The 24,836-nt window shown below is 39.4% G+C and overlaps 1 long non-coding RNA gene across 2 annotated transcripts; it reads right to left on the bottom strand.

Moving 5' to 3' along the window:
- Nucleotides 1–5,636: 5,636 nt before the first annotated feature.
- On the bottom strand, nucleotides 5,637–24,565 carry LOC143272541 (uncharacterized). 2 transcript variants are annotated; one of them, XR_013050189.1, is made up of 6 exons: nucleotides 23,906–24,565; nucleotides 21,433–21,492; nucleotides 20,325–20,551; nucleotides 17,389–17,531; nucleotides 15,725–15,828; nucleotides 5,637–7,846 (listed from the first exon to the last, which is right to left on the bottom strand). It is a non-coding gene; the product is annotated as an uncharacterized LOC143272541 (long non-coding RNA). The 2 variants fall into 2 exon arrangements; XR_013050190.1 differs by lacking the exon at nucleotides 17,389–17,531.
- Nucleotides 24,566–24,836: the final 271 nt, after the last annotated feature.

The following is a 24,836-nucleotide window of genomic DNA, read 5'->3' as shown; positions in this document are numbered from 1 at the left end:
CAAAACAGCTTCAATGCAACGGCTGAAACAATACAGCCTCACAGACTACTACAGCCAAGATTTAACTGTAATTCTAAATTTTCTCATTATACCCATAAGATTGCCAGCATGCCAAATCAGCAGGAAATAGTATGGAAAGCTGTTCACAAATTTCCAAAATATTGTTTATTAATGTTTATTTTTATTTAAAGAAGATTGATTGTAGCATGAATCTTAAATGTCTTATTAATAGAACAAACCCAAGCCAGGTATTGGGGTGAATGCTGGAAGTAGAACAAGCCACAGCTTCCTTGCCTTGCCAGTTCCTCAGCTGATCCTGCTTCCTCAGACTGGAAGCCTCTGAGTCCTCATCCAAATGGATCTCAGCTTAACTGTGCTGCTAGAAGTCTAAAAGCTTAACCAGCCAAAAGCTTCTAGTTCCTGGTCTTCACGCCTTATATGCCTTTCTGCTTTTTAACATCACTTCCTGGGAATAAAGGCTCACTTTCTGGGATTAAAGGCATGAGTCACCATGCCTGGCTGTTTCCAATGTGGCCTTGAACTCACAGAGATCCAGAGGGATTTCTGCCTCTGGAATGCTAGGATTAAAGGTGTGAGTGCCACCATTTTCTAGCCTCTGAATCTAGTGGCTGTCCTGTTGTCTGATCCCAGAGAAGTTTATTAGGATGCATAATATTTTGGAGAACACAATACTACCACAATTGATTATAAATATAATCTCTTTCTAAAGAAGAAAAGGGAATATAGATATGATAAGATGAAAGGGTAGACTATTGAATCTACTTTTAAAGAGCAACAACTCATTTGAAATATTTTACATTGCTATATTTTAGTTTTTGATACAAATTTAAAATTAATTTTGTTATACTATATGTATATTTCTATTCTTGTTGAAGGTATTATGTTTATACAACTCATTTAAAACTGTAATATATAATTAAGAAATACAGATTAATAGTCATCTATGGTAATCAAACTTATAGTCAGGTTAGTTTTTTTTAGGTATATAAAGGTATAGTTCAGTTAGGTAGGTAATCTTCAAACACTTCAAAAACTTACAGAAGATGGCATTTTAAATGTTTGAAAAACATAGAATTTTCTAGACAGTGAGACATGTCTGCTCCTGGCAGAACCAATCTACTGCAGAAAAGATGATGGGAATCAAAGAAACTCCATATGGAGTTTGCTCTCTTTATGTCAAAACTAGCCATTTGAGCAAGAAACTGCTCTTGTCTAGACTGCTTGACAATATGTTGTATAACCTGGACATGCAGAACCCATGGGAAAATGACCACTGAAGTTTGCCAAAAAGAAGGTGAGATGAAATGGTCCTTAGGTTCCTGCTTTACAGAGGTAACTGCCAGACCTTCTTCAGGACATAGGGAAAAGTGACTGAAATTTTGCCAATAAGTGAGACAATTCTTCAAATTTCCTACTTCACTAAAAAGGTCTGTTAGACCTAGGCCTATAGACTGAAGTGGATGCCTCAATGTTGCAGAGGAAATTTGGGTGACTGTCCAGGCAGTCAGATGCCTCTGTTATTTCTAGAGTTTTGGAAATTGCTTACAATGCACTTCCTGTTTGCTTTGGTAATGTTATATCCTCCTGGGGTCTTTGATGGAGCTGAATACTAGATAGTTATAATTATAGTTTTCCTTAGTCATAATAAAAATAAATTAGATATAAAAACTTTAGAATCATAAAAATAGAATAGATGACAGAATGTTTTCTTTAATTTTGCCAAATGCAAATAGACTAACTATTAAACTATAATTCTTGCATGATAACTGTTTTGTTATATGTATATTTTACTATGTTTAAAATGAAAACCAAGCCAGGCAGTGGTGGCGCACGCCTTTAATCCCAAGCACTCAGGAGGCAGGCGCAGAGGAAGAGGCAGGTAGATCTCTATGAGTTCGAGGCCAGCCTGGTCTACAGAGTGATATCCAGGAAAGGCACAAAGCTACACAGAGAAACCCTATCTCATACAAACACCAAAAAAAAAAAAAAAAAAAAAAAAAAAAGAAAGAAAGAAAGAAAACCATTTTTGATAGACAGAAAAAGGGGAAGTGCTGTGGGATGGTCTTTCTTTAAGCTATTAATATTTGTTGCTCCCATTGGTTAATAATTAAAGCTGCTTTGGTCTATGGTAAGGCAGGCTAAGAGCCAGGTGAGAAATCCAAGCAGAGACACAGGGAGAAGAAGAGCAGAGTCAGGACAAACACCATCCAGCCCACCCAAGTAGCAAGATGCTAGCAGACTGGTAACAACATGGTCACATGGCAATATATAGATTAATAGAAATGGGTTAATTTAACATGTAATAGCTAGCTAGCAATAAGCCTGATCCATAGACCAAACAGTTTGTAATTTATATTAAGCCTCTGAGTGATTATTTTAAAAGTGACTGCTGCCCAGCTGGACAGACTGGGGATGAGTGGGACCAAGAAACTTCAGTCAACAGGGTGTGCTATCACAACATCTTTAATTCCAGCAGTTGGGAGGCAGGCACAGATGGATCTCCAAGTTTGAGGCCAGCCTGATCTACAGGAGTCAGTTTTCTCCAGCCATCATGGGTCTATGTATCAGCATCAAGTCATTAGGCTAGTGGTCCTCACCTTTCTAATGCTGTGATCCTTTAATACAATTCCTCATGTTGTGGTGACTCCCAGTCATAAATTATTTTGTTATTATTTAATAACTGTAATTTTGAGACCATTATGAATCATAATGTAAATATCTCATATGCAGGATATCTGTCTGGCAGGCACCCCCCAAATGGTGTCACAACCCACAGGTTAAGAACCCCTGCTTTACGCTGAGCCAACCTGCCCTCCTGAAGAAATTAACTTCTCATAGAAAACCTCATTTAGTTGTATCTTTACACTGTCAAAAGAACAGAGTGCATAATTCTTAGAATCCTTGCAGAAAGATACCCAAAAGACAGTGTTTAGACACTGTCCTGGAGAATGTGTCAATTACAGGAAAGGATTGACAAATTCTCAAATGAACTGTTATCTGATAAACTGTTATTCACAGACAGATATAGAGTAAAAATGAAACTACAGAATGGGTACTATTGCTATTAGACAGATACCAAAAACCCACTCAGGATATATTGGTATTTTGCTTATAGGAAACTTAACACTGATGAAAAGTGTTGGCCACTACCTGTGAAATTCTTAGTGGTACCACATTAAAGACTATGTTGTAGTGTAGAGGAGTTTGACAGAGGGCTAAAATTGTCTCACATCTTTTCAAAATTTCCTTCTTATTAAAAACTAATACTGTAAATTATTTATACCAAATACTAAGACATCATTAGTTATACATACAGTCACTGTAAATATTGTTGAGATAGTTTGCATGCTTTTTTGAAAATCAAATCTTCAATTTTAGTGTGTATTATACATTTATTGCATTTCTAAATATAGACCAGGTACATTCCAGGTACCAAGAGCTATGGGTGACCAGAAGCCACCTTATTGTTTAGACAACTCCGAGTGTTGGTTCTAACTCAGTTTATATCTACACTTTATTTATTCAGATTACAGTTGTGGCAAAGAGTTCTATAGACATCTCATGGAGGCCTATACTTTCTATTCTTCTGTATCTCAGCCTGTGTTGCTGTTTGCCTGGTGAGGTCTCCAGGACCTGAGGGCAGGGGTTGAGGAGATGTGGAGACAATGACACAGACTCCAACAGGTTGCAAGCAAGCTCATTTATTTTTAGGAAAGGGTAAGCCTTACATACCCTATATACCTCATCGTGGGGATGAGGTCTTCTTAGTGCTCATTGCTAAGTTGATACTTTCTGGTAGGTTCTGGAATCTGCTGGCCATTTCTGGCCTCCAGGTCCCCCTTTTTTTGTATTTTTGCAGGATGCCTAGTCATTGTGGGAGCAGTATAGCACATGCCACAGCTTATCCAAAACATGCAACAGTTCTGCCTGCCTCAATCATTTATGACATTTTTCATAACTCTAACTTTAAGACCAGATTTTATATGCAATCAAGTATAATTTTTTTTGAGATAGGGTCTTACTATGTAGCTCTGGTTGTCCTGGAGCTCACTGTGAATTCTAAGTTGGCCTTAACTCACAGATATCCACCTGTCTTTGGCTCTGGCTCGCTACTGCTAGGAATGAAAGGCATGTGCCAGGACACCCAGCTCCAAAATCATATTTTTATTATGATTAGATTCTGTAAATTATAATTATGTGTATAATTTCTTTACTTCTTAAAGTCATAATCTATTCTTGTTTTGAATTGCTTTCAGGGTCCATAACAGTATCCTTCTTCAGAACCACTAAATCTTATCTTCCTGTAGAAAAGACAAATGCAATTGTAGAAGTTATTGACATTAGGATGCAGAAAGCTGAACACATATCCCTGGCCAGGCTACTCCACAAAGGATGACTACAATAATAGACTTCATCTCTTGACAAGATCCAAACCAATCCTCAGGCAGAACTTGGACTGTGACAAAATGAATTCTTTATGAAGAGAATGAAGGTGGGAATGGGAAAAGTTCTTTTTAAAAAAACATTCATTTATTTTTATTTTATGTGGATAAATATTTGGCCTGTGTGTATATATGTGTGCCACATGCATGCTTACTGTCCTCAAATGCCAGAACAGGGTGCCAGGCCCCTGGAATGGAGTTACAGATGTTTGGAAGCCACCATATGGGTGCTGTGAACTGAACCAAGTCCTCTTCAGGAGCAGCAGATACATTCAACTAACTCTCCTGCCCCTCCTTGGTGCCTTTCAATCTTCCTGTTATATAATTTTTTTCCTCCATTGTCAAGTCCTATCTGAGTCCTACCTCTGGCCCTGGGTCGAGACATGACTTTCTGAACTGCTAGGACTATTTCCAGATTAATATCTAGCAGGGGCTTTCTGGTAAAGAGCAAAGAATTCAGTTTCTACTTCTTCCAGAGCCAATCCAATGGGCTTGTTAATCACCTGAGCAGAAAAATGCTCTTCAGAAAAGCCATGAGGTTTTAGAATTGTACTCAGCCTACCGAAGGATGAAGGGTGGTATAGACTAACTGTGTTATTTAAAAGAAAGAAAGACAAAAACAGGGCATCTACCTCCCAAGCACTAGAATTGATGGTATTTGCCACTGTGAAAGGCCACAGAGTTAATGAATTTGTTTGTATCCTACAGCACCATACCGAGTGAAATGAGCAGGTGGTAACATTTAGAGCAAGGTTCTAGCAGCTGAAAGGATGTCTGCATCCAGATTAAGTGATCTTTGTAGACCTTGACTATGTTACAGAACTGTTCCCTGATTATGGTATGATTACTGGGCCTAAACATGAGGCTTCTGTAAGGAAGCCCAATGGTCAGATGGTTTCTGTGGCCACCACAAGTATTTTCTCCAGTGGGAAGGTGCAGAAGCTTGTACACCTGCTTACAATGTCAGCTCCAAATGAACCTAGTGAGAAGCTGTGAGCTTGTGTTTCTCCGTAGAAGTCCAGGTAATAGTAAAAGATGCAGAGGAAAATGGTGCCAAATACAAATCTGAGCTTAGTATATGACACTCTTGACTATGCCTTCCTGAGAGTATATGTCTGCTTTCCAGGGCCCAGGTAGGGCAAGGAATAGAAAAGAAATTTCGGTGGCAAAAAAAATGTGCTGTTAGGATTTGATTGTTCTCTTAGCTGGGGTTTCTATTGTTGTGATGAAACACGATGACCAAAAAGCAAGTTGAGGAGAAAAAGGTTTATTTGACTTACACTTCAGCATTGCTGTTCATCTTCAGAAGAAGTCAGGACAAGAACTCAAGCCTGGCAGGAATAAGGAGGCAGAACCTGATGCACAAGCCACTTACTGGAAGATTCCCATGGCTTGCTCAGCCTTTTTTCTTATACAACCCAGGACCATCACCCCAAGGGTCCCACCACCTACAAAGGGCTGAGCCTTCCTAATCAATCACTAATTAAGAAATGCCCTATAGGCTTGCCTGCAGCCAGATCTCATTGAGGCACATTCTCAGTCGAGGTTCCCACCTCTCAGATGTATCTGGTTTGTGTCCAGTTGACATAAAACTAGCCTCCACAATGGTTCTTGAAGAGATGTACATATTTTGAAACTCATATTTCTCATGGCTTACAGTGGGGACATTTCAATTACATACAACTCCAAAGTCAAATTTGATATATTTAATACCAGAGTCAAAAAAATAAAGGCATCATGTCTATAACCATTTTAGAACTAAAGGACATTACAAGGGAAAGCACTGATGATATTGAATGTGAAGAAATATCAACAGTGATATAACTCAGAAAAGTGATAGTTATTAATATGGATTATTGAATACATCATATTACTAGATCAATACTAAATTTCTGTAGTCTTATCACTTTTGAATGATGCTATTATAGAAATGGCTTAGAAAATATTTATGGACTATTGATGTAACCAACCGTCTTATTAAATAAGAAACACAGAAACAATGTAAAAGAGAAAGCCGAGAGGTCAGAGCTCAGAGCTAAAATCTCACCCTTCCGCCTGCGGTGTTCCAGCTTCCCGAAAGAGACCTATTTCCTGTCTGTTCGTCTATTTATAGTATTTTGTTCTGCCTTCTCATTGGTTGTAAACCCAAACACGTGACTGCCTCGTCACTGTCTGAATGTACAGCCCCCTAGGTCTTAAAGGCATATGTCTCCAATGCTGGCTGTATCCCTGAACACACAGAGATCTATGGGATTAAAGGCGTGTGCCACCACCGCCACACTCTTGCTATGGCTCTAATAGCTCTGACCCCCGAACAACTTTATTTATTAACATACAATCAAAATCACATTTCAGTACAATTAGATTACCACCACAATGGACAGTTTGTATTATTATTATGACCATCATTATTATTATGCTTCATGAGACAGAGTCTCTTTCTGAAGCCCAGGATGGCCTCAAACACACTATGCAGCCTAGACTGCATTCTAACTCAAGTACTTATAAGATTATAAGTCTGAGTCATGACATCCAGCTGGCCTCAATGAATTACTGTATCCTTGGGTTTTCAATTTACCAGCAAATAGGTCAGACATATAGACAGACAGATAGAAAGACAGAGGAGAGAGAGAGAGAGAGAGAGAGAGAGAGAGAGAGAGAGAGAGAGAGAGAGAATAAGAGCACATACGGACTATGAAAGGTTGTATGAGTTTCTTGACCTAGCCTAGCAACTACTCATCAAATCTGAAATTGTGTTTCATAGAAAATAAAACCTTTCTAAACATAAGTTCTTCTACCTGCAAAAAACAACAAACACTAACCAAAAAATTGACAAATAGAACGCCAAAACTGCATCGTAGTTCTTAATTGTGATGTCAAAGCAATGGAATATTGAAATGGTTTGTCCTAGGGATGATGAGTTAGTTATGTGTGCTAATTATCAGCATTCTGGATTTGATTCCATGTGTCATTCAGGAAACAAGGGATGATTCCTCGGGGCTTGGAACAAAGGGCATAAATTGTCCAGACATGAGCTGCTGTGTTTAGTGGGAAGGGAGAAAGCTTCTGGTGTGCTGTTAGATTTCAGCAGAACATCGCTTCTCTTTCCAGCTCATTGCCATGTTTGCTCAACTGACTGAATCCTTCTGGTTAAGACATTCAGTTATTAAGTAGTCACAAATCATTACAGGGTACCAGCAAATATGACAAAATATTCCATTTTTTACTTTTCCTTCATACTGTACACGGAAACAGGGAATTTATCCATTTTCTTTTCACAGATACAGAGGTGGTTTCTACCACAGTCATCATCATTTATACCTCCAAAACTGAGAAATGCACAGCCTCCACTTTCCTTTAATAATTTCACCGTTTTCAAATTACTGTAAAAAAACATACAATGGGCAGTTATTAAAATTTGAAACATATTGATGTGATGTAGGCCATGATTTTAAAAACAATTTTTATTGACTAAATATACTGAATATAGAATTAATTGTGTTTTACTAAAAGTTTTTTGTTTTCTCTAAACTCATTGAAAAAAGGTCTTGGGCCAGTGACACAGATCAGTGGATAGAAGCCATTGCCACCAAACTTGACAGTGTGAGTTCAGACTTCGGATACACAGAGTAGAAGAAGAAAAGTGACTCCTTCAACTACCCTCTAACTACAGATGTGCTGTGACATGGGAACACACATGCATACATTCACACGAAAATAAATAAGTGTAATGAAAATAAAAAATTAAAATAAAAATATTCTCTTGATCACAATTCAATTCCGTATCTATTCCATATTGTTAATTTTCCACCTTCAAGTAAATTTAATTTTCAGTATCACTAAAATATCATTTCACACTAAAGTTTATTTCCTATGATGTTCTTTGGAATAAAGAAATTTTAAATCAAGAAAAAAATAAATGTATGTGGCACACAAGACAGGGTTTCTTGGCTTGGGCAACACAGTGAGATTTAACCAGGCAAGGCTGATGAGATTCTATATAAAAGAAGATAAAACAGGGAAGGAAATCTGCCAAACTCCATGGGCTGTGATATCAAAGGGATAAAGCTTAAACAAAAGATCATCATTTGTTGAGCCCTGTATTCGAGCAAGGTAGAAATAGTGTGTTTAGATTAACCATAGGAACAGCAAGAGAAGATAAATGAAACTAATTGGCCTCTGGGATATAGACAGAACAGGTAAGGTACAGTACGAGTGAGTATATACATTAGACAGTCACGAGACATGATTATGGGTACAATCAATAAAGCATGTGTGTTGAACATGAGCAAAGAGGAAAAGACCCAGTAGATACTAACTATTCACAACATCCACATGGAGCACACATTCTGCATCATGAGCTCTTTACCTCCATGGTGATGCCGTTTGGAGCTCCACACAAGAAAGACAAGTTACTCATAGCTGCTCACTAGGTCCATTAGAACCTGACATTGAAACAGATGTCCAAGCTACTGCATCTTCCCACTAGAGAAAATGCTTCTCGTGGTGAAAGAATCTTCTCAACACCAGGTTTTTTATACTGAATCCTCAGTTCCAGCCCTAGTAATCATTCCATCATCAGGGCACAGTTCTGTAGCATAGATAAGGTCTACAAAGATAAGATATTTTAGCCTGGCTGCAGGCATCCTCTCAGCCACTGGCACCTCACTCCAAATGCTACCACTTGCCCATCTCTGACTCTGTATGGTGCTGTAGGCTGTAAATAAATTCACTAACTCTGTGGTCAGTCATGGTGGAAATCAACATCCATCCTGGTGCTTGTGAGGTAGATGTAGAACTGGGGCTAGCCTGTATTAAATGATACTTCAAATAGAAAAACCAAAACTAATAGCAACAACAATAATCTGTGTACTTTGAATATATTAAAACATCTTGTAAGGCTGTCTGTCTTCTGGCCACCTCTGTGACAATCTACTTGAACGTGTCTTTAGAGGAGACAAAGGAAATTATTTTCCTGCATATTTGGAACTTAGCTGTCCACACTGGCTGGACCACATTCAATCAGAAGTGACCCAGACCTGCCATGTTCCCAGGCACTGTAGAAAAGATTCCTAGGACAATTACCACTGTGAATGCCAAGCTTCAGATAGTTTCTGTAGCCATTGAAGAAGACATTCAGGAAATACCTCAAAGAAAATGACATCATGAAAAATGTCAGAATCCAGCAGAAACAGTAAATTCAATGCATAAAACTTCAGACATTAGGATTACCATCTAATACTTGTAAAGTAATAATAGTTGATATCTTTCAAGAGACAAAGGACAGGCTCAGTCACACCTGCCAGTAGTCCCAGAATCTGCAAGTTGGACATACAAGGATCAGGTGTTCAAAGCCAGCCTGGGACTCATGAAAATTGCTATCTAAATAAAAACAACAAAATAAAAATTAAAATGATTTTTAAATGATATAAGAGGTAATAAAAAACTATAATTAACTCCTCCATTTCTGGTGAGAGTGAAAACTTATGCAGCCACTTTGGAAAGTGACATGGTTGTTTCTCAGAAAATTAGTAATCAACCTACCTCAAAAGCAGCTATTCCACTCTTAGGCATATATCTAAAGGATGCTCCATCCTACCACAAGGACATTTGCTCAACTATGTTCATAGCGGCTTTATTTATAATAGCCATTGTCATGAATTATTGCATGTGGGGGTCTCCCAAAGGCATCCAAAGTGTTCAGAGAAACATACGGGCAGATGCATGCCATGTGGGCATGGCGGCTGTGGCAGTGGTGGCGGCAAATTATTCACAACCCAGACACTGCATCCATGTGGAGAATTTATAATAATAAAGAGATGAAGAGAAAGATAGGAAAGAGAGAGACAGAGAGAACACACACAGAGAGAGAGAGAGACATCAAAGAGAGAGAAAGGTCAAAGGTGCCCATCTTATGGAGTAAAAAAGGTAGAAGAGAGAGGGGAAAGAGGAGGAGTATTTCCTTAGAATCAGGACCTAGGGCAGTGCCAAGGGATGGCTCAGAATACTAACATTGGTTTCCAAGGGGTGGGTAAGAATATTAACAGACATAAACTAGAAACAACCTAGACATCCATCAAAAGTAGAATGGATAAAGAAAATGTGGTCCATTTACACAATGGAGTACTATGGAGCTGTTAAAAACAATGACACCATGAAATTTGCCATCGATTGGAAGGAACTAGAAAAGATCATTCTGAGTGAGGTAACCCAGACGCAGAAAGATAAACATGGTGTGTACTCACTTTAGGTGAATATTAGCTATAAACTAAAGGATAACCATGCTACAGTCCCAAGACCCAGTGAAGCTAAGAAACAATGAAGGCTTAAGTGGGTATGGGGTCAGTGAATCTCATTGTGAAGGGAAAATAGAATAGACATTGCTGGTGGAAGGGGGAGGGTTCTGGACTGGGGTGGGTGGGCATGGGAACAGGAGGGGTCAGGTGGGGTAAGATGGAGAAAGAGAGTACTGGGAAAGACAACTGGAATGAGTGTCATCTCTGGGATGAGCTAGAAACCTAGTGCAATGGAAACTCCCAGGAGTCTACAAGGGTGACCCTAGCTAACATTCCTAACAATGGGGGAAACAGAGTCTGAATAGGCCATTTCCAGTAACCCAGCAAGACATCCAATGGAGGGATTGTGACCCTCATCACAGCTGCAAAAGCTTCAATCTACAGTTTGCCCTGCCTACAAAGAGATACTAGGGTAAAGGTGGTACAGAATTTATGGGAATGGACAAGCAATGACTGGCCAAGCTTGAGAAACATACCATGAGTAGTAGCCCACCCCTGACACTGCCTGGAGGACCAGGACCCAGAGGCCAGACAGCCCAGAGACCTTGGATAGAGCTGAACATTACTGACAAATAAAGTCCATGAAATGATTCATAATCGTCTTCTATACTCATAGATTGTTGCCTAGCCTAATTGCCACCAGAGAGGTCTCACCCAGCAACAGATGAAAACATGAAGAGACACACAGCCAAACGTCAGGAAGACCTTGGGGAATCCTGTAGATGGGGGGAGGAATGATTGTGAGAGTCAGAGTGGCACAAGCAAACCACAGAATCTATTAACCTGAGCTCACAGGGACTCAGAGAATGAACCCAAATCCAGGGAGCCTGCATGGGGGTGACCTAAGCCCACTGCATATATGTGACAGTTGTGTAGCTTGGTTTATTTTGTGGATCTCTGCTGTGGATATCGTTCTATATAAATAAAACACTGATGGCCAGTGACCAGGCAGGAAGTAGGTGGCCAGGCAGGAAGTAGGTGGGACAAGGAGAGAGGAGAATTCTGGGAAGCGGAAGGCTGAAGAGGGAGACACTGCAGCCACTGCCAGGATAAGCAGCATGTAAAGACTCTGGTAAGCCACCAGCCACGTGGCAAGGTATAGATTTATAAAAATGGGTTAATTTAAGATAAAAGAACAGACGAGATCGGGCGCGTTCAGGGTGGTATGGCCGGGACAAATAACCAAATGAATGGAAGCACAGGATCTATGAACCAAAGGCTGAGGGGCCCCCAACTGGATCAGGCCACCTGAACGGGTGAGACAGTCATTTGGCTTGATCTGTTTGGGAGGCAGCTGTGCATTGGTGCCAGGTCCTGGGCTCGTTGCATGAGTTGGCTGTTTGAATCCTGGGACTTATGCAGGGACACTTGGCTCGGTCTGGGAGGGGGGAATGGACCTGCCTGGACTGAGTGTACCAGGTCAACCCCGGTCCTCGGGGGAGACCTTGATCTGGAGGAGGTGGGAATGGGGGGTGGGCTGGGGGGAGGGGTGGGCGAGAGGGGGAGAACAGGGGATTCTGTGGCTATTATGTTGAACTGAATGGTGTTGTAAAATAATAATAATAATAATAATAAAAAAAAAAAGAAAAAAAAAAAAAAAAAGAAAAAAAAAAAAAAGATAAAAGAACAGTTAGCAAGAAGCCTGCCACGGCCATACAGTTTCTAAGTGATATAAGCATCTGAGTGATTATTTTATAAGTGGATTGTGGGACTGCGGGGCTTGGGGAACCTGGTGAGAAGCCCTCCAGCAACAGATCTCCTAACAGTGAGAGCAGGGCCTTTCTCGGACTCTATTACCTGCTTTTGGGACCTGTAGATCGACTTTTCTTTTGGACACCCAGCTCCCCAACAGTGACACAGAGACTTATTGTCAATTATGAATGCTCAGCTGATCGGTTAGGTTTGTTTCTTACTAGCTCTTATAACTGAAATTAACCCATTTATATTCATGTACATGTTGCCACATGACTCATGGCTTTACCTCTCCACCTGCATGTCTGTTCCCTCTCTGTGTGCTGGTGACTCATTGTGTCTCCTCCCTTATTCCCAGCATCCTTTGTGCCTGGGAATCCTGCCTAGCTATTGACTGTTCAGCTTCTTATTAAACCAGTACAGTGACTCATCTTCACAGTGTACAAAAAGAGAGACCCTTCTTCATACTGGGTTGCTTCATCCAGCTTCAGTAGGAGAGGAGGTGCCTAGTCTTACTGCAACTTGTTATAACATGGCTGTCTGGTATATCTTGGGAGACCTGCCCTTTCCTGAAGAGAAAAGAAGAGGAGTGGATTAGAGGGTGGGAGAAAAAAGGAGGAAAGCAAGGAAGGAAGGAAGACTGTGACTGGACTGGAACAATTAATTAATTAATTAATTAATTAATTAACTATTTTTTATTTTCTTGAGACAGGTTTCTCTGTGTAACGGCGCTGGCTATCCTGGAACTCACATTATGGACAATGTTGGCATTGAACTCACAGAGAACTGCCTGCCTCTGCCACTACGTGCTGGGACTAAAAGTATGTAACACCCCCACCCCCAGCAATAAATGTTAAAAATAGAAAAAAAAGACAACCCCCTAAAAGAAACCAGCACTTGTTGGTTTTTGTTTGTTTGTTTTTGAATGGTCTTGTTGTAGAAGTTGGATAATAAACATTGTTTTTAAATACACACACACACACACACACACACACACACACACACACACACGGCAACATTATTTTTAGACAAATACAGAATTCCTAGTAGAGAAATTTTAATATTAGTATTTCTAAAAACATCAATAATCAGGAGGAATGGTAAGGTGTGATATGAAAATAGAGGGAGGAATCCTGAGACTTAAAACATCAAATGTCGATAGTACTGGGGATAAAGAACAGGAGAGGATCAACAGTGGATTAACCAAAACTAAGGGTTTAAAAAGGCCTTATGGAAACCCACTAGTTAATATGCTTGCCGATGATCAACACAAAGTAGACTCTTTGTTCCTTTGGTGGTTTGGTGTGTGTGTGTGTGTGTGTGTGTGTGTGTGTGTGTGTGTGTGTGTGTGTGTGTATGTGTGTGTGTGTGTGTGTGTGTGTGTGTGTGTGTATGTGTGTGTGTTTTAATATTTTTTATCTGATTGGGTGTTTTTTAATTTTATTTTCACTTTTGTTTTTGTTTTGGGGAGAGAGAAAGAAAGACCTTGAATTTAATTGGGGAGGGAGGTGAGGAGGATGTGGGAGGATTAGGGCAGGAAAGCTGATCAAAATATTTTCAATTGAAAAATGAAACTGAAAATAAAACTATAAACATTAAAAGAGTTAGAACCACAGAAAACATGAGTTATTAAATGAAAATCAAAGTATAAAGCAGCGGATACATCCAGAGGAATTATTGGTTAGCAAGACTACAGAGGTCTCCACACCAGCACAGCATATTGATTGCCATTACCTTTGGTTACTCACCATAACTACATGGTAAGACCTGATTGCTGATACACCACACACTGTGATGTCAGAACAAAGAGAAATCAATTTCAAATCAATCAGGAGACTACTTTCCTTGAGCTATTTTTCAAAGGACGAGAAGGTGATTTGCAGGCTGCTGGGGGAGAAGAGATATGAATCGTTTTACCCAGCACTGGAGCCTGCATGCTTCAATACTGGCTGGCTAGGCAAGGTGTGCCCAGTGGTACCATTGTTGTAGGATAACTAAGTGTTTTCTTATTAGTGTTGAGATCTTCACTACATAAGTGATACATGTTTGCTATTGTAATCCAAATGAAAAGCCCATGAATGTGGAGTTCAAGGGCCCTAGGGTGGACACTGCTACAGTCATGTTGATAAGTGGGCATGTAGTCAAACTGTACTCTTAGTACATGTGTTTACGGTCTAGATCTAGGCTGCTCTCGACCTTGGTCAGAGAAGCTTCTTTTGCAGGAGGCAGTAATCAGTACAGAGTAGCACAACTAGTCAAAGTTCAGAAGAGAAGAGAAAATGTGTTTAGCCCTATGGGGACATCTTCAACTCCCTCCCCTTCCACACCATCCCAAGACTCAGGGAACAAAGAGGGAAGAGAAAATGGAAAACAAATGTAAGAGCCTGATGATAGGAAAACCTCTGTGAAATCCTGCAATGTGGACATGACAAGACTTTCCCACTCACAAACACACAGCAGCTGTGGTCACCTATATGAGACCTGAACAAGAACAAGCCAGCCAAAATTCCAGCAGTTTGGGGAGGGGCCCTCTATCTCTTAGGGAGATAGTATTGTTAGGTGACTGCTACTGGAAATGAGAGACGCATTCTTTATTAAGGTTGTGGCCACTGGGAGGTATCCTTGCTCCAGTGGATGGCCTACAAACATGCACCAGTGGACAGCATCAACTAAGAAAACATGAGTTAGATGGGAACACCTTAGGTACAGCTAGGGGAAGGTTGAGAGGGCAAGTAGGGGATGATATGTTCATATTTCATTCTGTATATGTATGAGATTTTTAAGAAAAGGTATTAATAAAGAAAATCAATGAACAGTTTTCTACCAGGTCAGAAATGAACAAACTTAGAGCTTATAGAATACAGCAACCTTAAAGTAGATATGCATATATATTAATGTGTTTTTATATTTATAAATGAAAAATTACATAAGCTAACTACAGAAACAAGTCAAGTGTATGTTTAAGATACACTCATAATATCTTTCATGATGATCAAGTTACTTTGAATAATCTTAATCTTTGTTTTTTTTGTGCCCTCTGCATCTTAGAACACACAACCCTGAGCTGTGTTCAGTATTACGTCACTAGCAGTCAGCTTCTAAACCGTTTCTCTTCCCTGTCTAACACTTGCTCAAACACTGTCTTATGCATCTTGTCCTGACCTGTGAGCTCCATAGAAAATGAGGAAAGCCATGTGAAATGAGAGAAAAGCCTTTGCAACCTTCCTCCCAACTGTGCACCAGTGTCAGAGAGTGAGGGTTCAGGAAACTCACAGTTTAGATGGGACATCGCCAATCCATTGCCATTCCCCTTTGCTTCCATTATATTTTAATCCAATCCAGTATCTGTTTGTAGTAACCTGGGACTATAAGAACTTCTGTAAGGGAAAAAAAAAACATGTATTGTGATAAAATGTCTGTCTGTTTGGTTGAAAAGAACAGGGTAACAGCTCTCAGCTATTCTTATGTCAGGTCTCTACTGTCCTGTCCTCCAGCCCTTCAGTCCCCCCAAGTTCATTTTTAAAGTGATTTCCCACTAGTAGCTCATTTATGTAAAAACTGATGTCAGTTACCTAAGTTGTTTAAAATGAAAACTTCAGGTGGCCAGAGATACTGGATTCCTGAAATGATTTGTGACTGTGTTTCTCAGAGAAAATCTCACTGTGTAACCAAGACTGATCTTTAACTCAAAATCTCACTGCCTCAGACCCCTAAATGCACATTGCCTACCTGGTTCCTTAAGCAAGACTGACACTTTATGAAATTATTCAAATACACATTTCAGATAACTACAGAAGCTTGTGGGAAGTCTTCAACTTTAGTGACCCCCCCTGTCTAAAAAACAAATTAATCCAGATGATAAGTCCAAGTCCTCTGAAAAGTGATGCCTTATCCTCCATGTTCCAGCAATGAAGCCATGATGTTCTTTAGTTCCAAAAGTGAGAGAACTTGTGGAAGGGGGAGATATTTGGAACTAATTACACTCATATGTCTTACATGTGACATACAAGTGGAATGATTACTAATAAAATTACTGAATATATTTTAGGATACGAGTTTAAATTTAACTGTTTACTGTATCAAATGGAAAATTATAACATTACTTGACATTAAAATTTTATTTTATACTGTAATTATTCAGACGTGTATTAAATTGGTGAAGAAATTGTGCATCATATTCTAAATGACAAAGTTTCAAGCTGATGACTCAACAATTTCTCTAGAAAAACACCCTGTATGTATTTGAAGAGATTTCTTTAGTGACAAATAAAGTTAAAGTCAGGATCCTGGCCACTCGTCTCTTTTTAAATATTCATTTCTAAAGATAGATTTTTTAATGAAACATAAGAATATTAGGAAGTAAATATTATGGGCATTCAGTGAAAATCAACATGAGACTAACAGGAAACCTGTTAATTCCACGGTTCTCATATAATTTCCATTTTGCAGATTGGCCCAGTGCTCAGTTACTCTCTCTGTTGTCTTCCAATTACTCATCTCAGGCAGTCTCTTGTTTGTGTTCCAAAGAACAAACCCTAAACTGTGGCCTCTCTGGGTGTATTTGACACTCTATGGAGATAAATAACTGTCGGTCACGTGATGTGCTACACCAGAGGGCTAACCTTATTCTGGTAAAACATGCTTCTCTGCAGGATTCTCTTGCAGATTCCTGCGAAAGGGAGGAGATTGCAAAGACAGGACTGTCTTCTTAGTAATGAGTCTCCTCATAACAGATCCTGATCCTGAAACTAAATAGGGAGCAGCAGGAAGGGATGGACTGGGAAACTCTTACTGCATGATTTTTGCTGGCATTAAAGGAAAACCACATTCAAGTGCTGAAGGACTCTTTTTTTTCAAAACACGTGGGATCAGTATCTCACTATCCAAGGGTTAGAGAAGGAGTCTAAAAGCAAAGAAGCAGTAAGAGTCTATGGTACCAGTTCATTATCATCATCTATCTTCAAAAGAGATAGGCTGCAGTCCTGGCAGATATGTTTACATCCATTCCATTGTTTATTTTCCATGATGACATAATAACATTTTATGCCACAGCAGAACAAATGTCCTTCAACAGGTTTCCCTACAATAGATAAGGCAATGGTGAAAATTCTTATTTTCTGTTATTCTGTTATTAGAACTGTAGTGATATTTTGTATATGCTCTAACATATAAAGCTTGTCTTAAGATCAGAGGGCAGAGCCAGCCAGAGTTAACCATAGAGGCCAGGCAGTGGTAGCACACACCTTTAATCCTAGAACTCAGAAGGCAGAGGCAGATAGATCTTTGTGAGTTCAAGGCCAGTCTGGACTACATGAGATTAATCCAGTCTTCTTAAAAGAGAAGCAGAGCCAGGCAGAGGCCGTTCACAGTTTTAATCCCAGTACTTGGGAGTCACAAGCCTTTAATCCCATTAATCCAGTCTTCTTAAAAGAGAAATAGAGTCAGGCAGTGACGACTCATACTTTTAATCCCAGTAATTGGGAGTCACATGGCTTTAATCCCAGGACAAGGAAGGTTGAGACAAAAAGTGATATGGCTGGGTAGAGAAAGGAATATAAGGTGGGTGGAAACAGGACTCAGGGGCATTCAGTCTGAGGATTTATCAAGACAGGATTTTCCCCTTTTGGCTGAGGAGTTGGCGAGGTGAGAAGTAGCTATGACTTGTTTCCTCTGATCTTTCAGCATTTACCCCAATATCTGGCCCTGGGTTTTTATTATAAGACCTATTACAATTTGTGATATAGAAGAATGTATTTGTTACACATCTATAACTAACTAAAAACTCATGGCTCTCAAAAATTGAGATACTAGAATGCTGAGAGACCCCTACATACCCATGTTCTATGCAGCACTTTTTATAACAGAGATATGGATAAAATGTAAGTGTTCATTATGAATGAATCAATAGAGAAAACGTAGCATATACACACAAAGGAATACTATTTATCCTTGAAGGGGAAGAAATCCAACCGGGCATGATGAATTATGCCTGCCTATAAACCCAGCAATCCATAGGCTGAGGCACAAGGTTCATCTCTAGTTTGAGGTCAGTCTAGGTTAAGCAGTGAATTCCAGGCCAGTCTTGGCTATAAGATAAGTTCCAAGGCAGCCTGGGCTACAGAATGAAAACATTGTCACATCTAACCTCCCCAAAGAGAAATCCTGACCTAAATGACCAACTGTATAGTAAGAGTCTCCCAGGTGACTCCTGACTGCTGCTCACTCAATGTCAGGACTAAGTGTCCTGTTATGAGCCAATTCATTACTAATGAGACAGCAGAGTCTTTGCAATAAATTCCATTTCTTAGAAGTCTACAAGAAAGTCTGTCAGAGAAGCATGGATGAATTTGAAGATAGAATGTGAAATGAAACAAACAAGAGCCAGGACCATACTTTTTTATTTTACCCAGATGAAGTTTATAGCACAGCCCAGTTCTAAGAAGCAGAGGTTTGTAAGATTCCAGGGGCTGGAGGGAGGGGAAATGAGCACTTGCTGCTCAGAGGCAGTTACATGGATGATGCAATACTAGGTCTGCAGTGATGCACTCTGTCCACAGTGACCCACATGCTACTGTACACATGCAGCAGTGCTGTGCTCTATGTTAGATGCTCTTACCTTAATAGATATAAGAGACAAACAAGGAAGCTTTTGATGGTGATTTCCTGTTCTCCTGCCTTCAAGGGTACACCCACATGACCAAAGTATCAAATTTGAATACATTAAAATATGTGTAGTTTACATAGCTACGGCCTCTCAATAAGATGTATTTGTTTGGTCTGCCCTGGGGACCCCCTTTCTCTATTAACAAACTTTTATTCCCAACCCTTGTTTTTCTGAGAAGAGGTATCATGACTCTTTAGTTCAGGCTTGCTTGGAATTTGCTGGACACCTAGACTGTCCTCAAATTTGCCATCCTCCTGCCTCAGTGTTCTAATCACAAGCATTGCAGAATCATGCTACCGCTTAGAGATGATAGTTAATTCTAAAATAATAATATAAAACACTTTTGATGAATCTGGAATGCTTCAATGACTATATTTGGACTTTATCATTTTCTCTGTCACATATTTTAAAATTTACCAGTTTTAAAGATAATATTAGTCCTTGAATAATGAAGATTGTCAACCCCTGCTATCATGCACAGTGAGATCATATTCAAGAGTTCTTTGTGAACATTAACTTTAAAAAAAAATACTTAATAACAAATGATAAACTGTGTCAATTATTGTTAACCAGCCACGATGCAAGGAAAGACAGGTTTCCTTGAAACACTTGATATTTTCATCTCTGTGTCACTCAGTGACAGAGATTCACCAGTGTGGGCACCATGGTGAAGCTCCCATGTGTGCTGCAGTGAGCTTCACTATGGTCAGAAACAAGCCAGCTCTCTGATACCAAGGCCACACACACACACACACACACACACACACACACACACACACACACACACACTACTTTTATGACTACATCCAGGTAAATGCTTTAAGTCCATTTCACCCTAAGAATTTGGTAAATACTCTCTTACAGGAAACTTCCACATTCTGTCAAAAAAAAAAAAAAAAAAAAAAAAAACAGTGGGGACTCAGATATGACCTCTCATGAGAACAATCTAAGTCCTCAGCTGTGCTGACTGAGCTTCCATTCCCTGGGAGCTGTGGAGACAGAGACAGGATGGCCACTGAGTTCTAGAAACTAAGATTTTCCTAAACCACACAGGGATTTCCAGGGTTCTAGGCTCGTCCATGAGACAAGGAAACTCCACCCATTAGCTCAGGGATCACCAGCATAGTTAGATGATAACTGGACTTCAAATCTTCTGGAGAAGAATCAATACAGAATAATGCAATTCTTTATTCAAGATTCCCTTCTTACCTGTGTGCTGTACGCAATCTAAAATGACCTTAGTTTTCCCACAGTGTCTGTTCTGTTTTCTGTTGAGGGAGTCTGGTTCCTTCTGATGTTTGAGATCATCACACTCTCTAGATTTATTTCTCAGTAATTTTTCCTTTAAGTAGTTGTCATTTTTCAGGATGTGATAATTTTGAGTGAGGTTGTTTAGAGGTTTTGCAGTTCATATTTTTCTTGACTATACTGAAAAACTAAAATTAGTAGCAGACATAACTCAAAAAATGCCCATAAGGAGTAAATATCAAATTTATGATTAGAGAAAAATGTTTCACATTGACAACCAACATATATCATCATTTTAATTGCTATTTTAACACTAAAAGTAATTCTTCAATTAATGCATTATAAAAATGGAAACATGAATTTTCCCCTATTGGCAACTTCAGTGTAAAGTAGGTGAAACAGTTACATAATATTATGGTGGAAGCACCATATGTTCTGATTAATTCATTGTTTTCACAGCACAAAACTAACAAAAAAATACTTAAGTAAAATGTTCAGAGAAACCTAACACAACATGAAAATTTGAACCAAGAAGTAATAGCACAGTTATCATTGGAGCAGATGGACTACCTACAGGAGGACAGACAACAATACGCAGATATACAGCTGTGGTGGAGCCTGGCCCATCAGTGTTTTTCTCTAAAGATGTGATGACATCAAATGAAAGATAAAGATGAAGCTCCAGAACTTCTACTTCTGTGTACAGATTCAGTCTTTTCACTAAATCATGTCCTCAATATGGGCTGGGGGAAAGTCCACAAAATGACATAATTTATTTGGGACAGCTGTTTCTTAGAGCATGTATATGTCAGATTCATAATCACCTGAGTTCCCAAAGCAGAATATCACCAACACATCTATTATCAGAAGGAACATGATCATGAGTAGGACAGAATAAGGCAATCCAAGGCAGCCCCCATCACTGTAACGTCCAAGAGTTCAGGGGTCCAGACAAAACAAAAAAACTTACAAATTCTCGAACACCTGGAATGTCACTTGGTGACAAAGTAAAGGACAAACTGGTGTCTGTTGGCAATACCTAGGCAAATGATGTATTTTTATTACTCACTGTATATCAGCCACACTGAGATGGCCATCATCAGAAGTAAGCAAAGGATCCCGAGAGCCACTGCAATGAGATGTAAGGAGATTGAGCACTCCTAAAGACTTCAAAATCATCACCAGGACCATCCCAGGGTCCACCACTAGCCATGACCTGGGGCACCATATGAAACAAAGAGATGGTACCTCTAATGTTTTAAGTAAAATTCCAGAATACAAACCAACTCCTATACCGAAGGTTTGGGCAACATCTTTGAAGAGAGGATGAAAAGATTGTAAACTACAGAGACTCAGGACATCTTCTCCAAGAGAAGGAAGCTGTACCAAGGCAATCTCAAGAATATCATAGCCTAAGAAAGACACACCCAACCACAACATCAGAGGACATGCCAATATGGACAGGGGATCTCCACACGACCCCACTCCTGGATGATGAACTATGGGCACCTGATGACAGCTGAGAGAGAAAACAAGTCTCTCCTAGGGATGAGCCCATAGTGAATATCTATACAAAATGGTCAGCTCTAAAACGTATGCATGTAAACAATGCTAAATGGAATCAGAGATTGCCTTTATAAACACATGCAAACATGTAACTAATAATTAAAGGAAAAGGAAACAATACAGACAAGACATTAAAGGAGAAGGATTAGCAGTTACTGGAAGGGGAGCAGGGTTAAGGGGGAACAGGATAGGATAATAATGGACTAAAGATGATCAGTAAATTATATGCTTATACAAAAGTCATAATGAAGCCCATTATTTTATATAATTAATAAATTATAATAAACCATAAAAAGAAAACTTTAAGCTTTAAATTTCTGAATGACATACACTCATCTGTTTATAGCCAATGTATAGAAGCAGTTCTTTAGAACTTCAGAAATTTTTGCCCCTTCATCCTTGAACTCTCAATCTTCTTGACTCAGCCTCACAGGTAGCTAGAATGACAGTCTCAAAAGTTCATCTTACAAAGCACTGAGGCATAAGCAAGATGCATGTAGGAAACTCCAAACTGTAATTAGCAGTCCACAAAGACATTTCAACTCAGTATGAAGAGGAAGGAAAGATCAAACAATGGGCTTGAGAAACTGGGAGCCACTAGGAATATTCTGAACTCTATAAGGGTCTATCCTTGAAGACTTCCTAGGAGTCAGATCTTTTCTTGTCTAGCAATTCTGTTTTTCTCAAGAAAATAAGATATTTATCCTTGTGATTTGAAGTCTTGCGTTCTAGGGTCCCACATCTCATTATTACCACACTAATGTAGCACAAGTCTTCAGTTTAGAGTTTAAATATTTGAAGGGCAATAAAAATAGAGAGTGGAGGATTTATACCTCCCCTTCTAACCTGACTGTTGTTGCTGATGATTGGCATTTAAATTTGATGAAACACTTGGCATACCTTGTTTTAGTAGAGATTTGTTTTTATCACATACTTTTCATTTCTTTAAGATTTCCGTTAGAAAATCAGTGTTTCTTCAGATTGTAGTTTCTCCTTTCTTGTGGCCTCACATTTTTAACCATATTTTGATAAAAACAACTGAATCTTGGTTTCTCAGATTTATTAAAATGTATTCAAGTCAGACAAGGTGGCCTGTAGCTAGAGTTTTCCGGCCTTGCCCACAGTCAGGACAAATCTCTGTCACCTGCCAGTCCCACAGCCACTCAGACCCAACCAAGTAAACACAGAGACTTATATTGCTTACAAACTGTATGGCCATGGCAGGCTTCTTGTTAACTGTTCTTATATCTTAAAGTAACGCATTTCAACAAATCTATACCTTGCCACATGGCTCGTGGCTTACCAGCATCTTCACATGCTGCTTGTCCTGGCAGTGGCTGGCAGCGTCTCCTTCTGCCTTCCTGTTCTTTTATTTCTCCTCTGTTAGTCCTACCTATACTTCCTGCCTAGCCACGACCAATCAGGTTTTATTTATTGACCAATCAGAGCAACTTGACATACAGACCATCCCCCAGTACAGCCAAGTGCAGACCATCTCATACACCTGCACTCAGGCCCATGGTCCTAATCATCCTCTATGCAAACCTGCTGGGTAACGCCACAAGGAACCCAAGAAGGGCTCCCACAGGACATACATTAACATCCCACAGCAGTGGCCCACAACTGTAATCTCAGAACGTCAGAGGCCGAGCCAGGAGAATCGAAGATTCTGGGCCACCCTTTGCTATATAGCACAGTCAAGATTAATCGTGGCTACTTGAGACTCTGGCTCAAAACAACAACAACAATAAAACAAACAAAAAACCAAAACAAACAAAAAACAAAAAAATTGAAAAAAACTAACATAAAGCAAAATAAATTATTGACTTTTCCAAGTATCATGGGCTATTTTTAAACAAGTTTTAACTCTTCACTTCTTTCCCCTGTGATCACCTACTACCAGCTGACCATCAGCAGTAAAGGTAGGACCATCTTCAATGTCTGGTGTGTACAGTGAGTTGGAGGAGAACATTCACCTTTGTGTCCAACCTCTCTGGGACCGTGAGTCTCATCAGGCCTGATTGGATTCTGTGACTCCGAGGAAAACTCAAAAACTCTTGAGTTTAAATAAATCACCTTCTGATTGCTCATCTTGAAAAGAAGCAATGAGTTTTAAATTAAAACCTTGCCTTGGGATGATATCTAGGTAAAGAAAAAAATTAAAATGTTCAAGTTTATAATATTCTAGATTTTGATGCTGTGGTAGTGTAGAAGTTTATTAACTCCTTTAAAGATCTGAACTCTCCAAAGAGTATGGACAGTAGCTGACTTCCACAAGATATGAAAAACCTTTTTAACTTGTGGTCACATCAATGATTGTTAAGAGGTATGGGAAAACAGTTTCAATTGCCAAATAAAGGATTGGGTAGTCACATGGCCGTAAGAATGCTTGACAAAACTGGTGCCAGCTTAGTAACTGACATGATTTAAAACTATCATTAATATGTCAAAAATTCAAAACTTGCTTAAAACTAAATCTGTTGGTTTTTAAAGCATTTGTAAATGTTGTGACACACACATAGATATAAAATGATCTTGTTGTCTTTTGACCACATTTACAAAGTGTATGCCAGAAACAATGTCCAAAGGATTATATGAAAGGGATACTACAAGAAATTAAAATTCCAGATTCCAGATGTGATAATAAAAGTTCCTGAGTAAAAGCCAAAACACCTGTATTCATAATCACAAATGATCCCATGGACATGAACATTCCACACAGAACAGTATAGTGTATGATGTTACTCAAGGGCCCTATATAAAAATAAAATTTCTACAGTGCTACATGCCTTTTGTCCCAACACTCAGGAGTCAGAGGAAGGAGGGTCTTTAAGGCCAGAACATCTAGTTATCAAATTTCCAAATCGCCAGGAATACAGAGAGTGATTCTCTCTAAAAAAAAAATAG

This window comes from Peromyscus maniculatus, chromosome 3 (assembly GCF_049852395.1).
Source record: "Peromyscus maniculatus bairdii isolate BWxNUB_F1_BW_parent chromosome 3, HU_Pman_BW_mat_3.1, whole genome shotgun sequence".
In the NCBI taxonomy this organism is placed as follows: Eukaryota; Metazoa; Chordata; class Mammalia; order Rodentia; family Cricetidae; genus Peromyscus; species Peromyscus maniculatus.
Note: the sequence above shows the minus strand (reverse complement) of the source record. Positions and strands in the feature narration are given on the sequence as shown.